The 1,664-nt window shown below is 37.2% G+C and overlaps 1 non-coding gene across 1 annotated transcript; it reads right to left on the bottom strand.

The window, feature by feature from the left end:
• Positions 1–855: 855 nt before the first annotated feature.
• On the bottom strand, positions 856–962 carry LOC147918296 (U6 spliceosomal RNA). Its single transcript, XR_015553542.1, has one exon. It is a non-coding gene; the product is annotated as a U6 spliceosomal RNA (small nuclear RNA).
• Between the last annotated feature and the right edge of the window lie 702 nt (positions 963–1,664).

The raw sequence follows: 1,664 nt of genomic DNA, 5'->3' as shown, positions 1-1,664 counted from the left end.
ATTTTGTTGTTCTTTTCAAAGAACCAGCTCTTGGTTTTATTAATTTTTTCTATTTTTTTTTGGTCTCTATTCCATTTATTTCTGCTCTGATTTTTATTATTTCCCTTCTTCTACTGATTTTGGGCTTTGTTTGTTCTTCTTTTTCCATTTCCTTTAGGTGCATTGTTAGATTGTTTATTTGAGATTTTTCTTGTTTGTTGAGATAGGTCTGCATCGCTATAAACTTCCCTCTTAGAACCGCTTTTGCTGTATCCCATAAATTCTGGCATGTCGTATTTTCATTTTCATTTGTCTCCAGGTATTTTTTGATTTCTTCTTTGATTTCTTCGTTAACCCAGTCGTTGTTCAGTAGCATTTTGTTTAATCTCCATGTATTTGTGGCTTTTCTGATTTTCTTCCTATAGTTGATTTCTAGTTTCATACCGTTGTGGTCAGAAAAGATGCTTGGTATTATTTCAATCTTCTTAAATTTATGGAGACTTGTTTTGTGGCCTAATATGTGATCAATCCTGGAGAATGTTCCATGTGCATTTGAAAAGAACGTGTATTCTTCGGTTTTTGGATGGAATGCTCTGTATATATCTACTAGGTCCATCTGTTCTAAGGTGTCGTTTAAGGCCAATGTTTCCTTATTGATCTTCTGTTTGGATGATCTATCCATTGGTGTAAGTGGAGTGTTAAAGTCCCCTACTATTATTGTGTTACTGTCTATTTCTGTTTTTATGTCTGTTAATAATTGCTTTATATATTTAGGTGCACCTACATTGGGTGCGTAGATATTTACAAGTGTTATATCCTCTTGTTGGATTGTTCCCTTGATCATTATGTAATGCCCTTCTTTGTCTCTTTTTACAGAAAAATATGGAACGCTTCACGAATTTGCGTGTCATCCTTGCGCAGGGGCCATGCTAATCTTCTCTGTATCGTTCCAATTTTAGTATATGTGCTGCCGAAGCGAGCACTGAAAGCTCTTATTTCCAGTGAAAGATCTCTCTGAATTTATTTATCCTTGAGCTCTATTAAATTCCCCAAGACAGTAGAGTAGAATCTCCCACATTTCTCTATCCTCGCTATGAATTAAGCAGAGGATTTTCTTATTCTTGAAGATTTGCAATTAAAATACTCTGGAATTGATTTAAATCTTGTTCATACTCCTAGAAAATCTCAATGTTTTTAATGGTTAAGACTTGGCCTTTCGCTAGAAAAGGGCCCTGATCCCACAAGCCCACTTGCTCTCATGGTGGAGGTTATGGAGAGCTGAGAGAAGCCTCTATTTCTTGGGTTGGTCAATTAAGACATCTGTTAACCAAGAAGGACCAGTTCAAGTCCGTATTTTGTGGTTACTCACAGACATACTGCTGAGTGTGCTGGACCTGAGGAGCATGTGCCAATTTTAAAGAGCAGATAGTTTGCAGGTTGGATTGTGTGATGTGAGATACCTGTTTCCTTTGTGGATCTATCCCCTTGGTTTCTATTGGACCCAGAATGTAAAACTGTGGCCATAATTCTGTTTCGAAAAAGATCATTGTTCCTTCCCTATTACCAGTCCCTAGGTAGTCAGAAAGATGGCTCCCCAAAGATGTCCCTGTACAATCTCTGGAATTATGGATGTGTTGTATTACGTAACAAGGGGGAATTAAGGTTCCAAATGGATTGAGGTTGCT

The sequence above is a fragment of the Ceratotherium simum genome, chromosome 1 (genome assembly GCF_057802395.1).
Source record: "Ceratotherium simum simum isolate JZ-2026a chromosome 1, ASM5780239v1, whole genome shotgun sequence".
Taxonomy (NCBI): Eukaryota; Metazoa; Chordata; class Mammalia; order Perissodactyla; family Rhinocerotidae; genus Ceratotherium; species Ceratotherium simum.
Note: the sequence above shows the minus strand (reverse complement) of the source record. Positions and strands in the feature narration are given on the sequence as shown.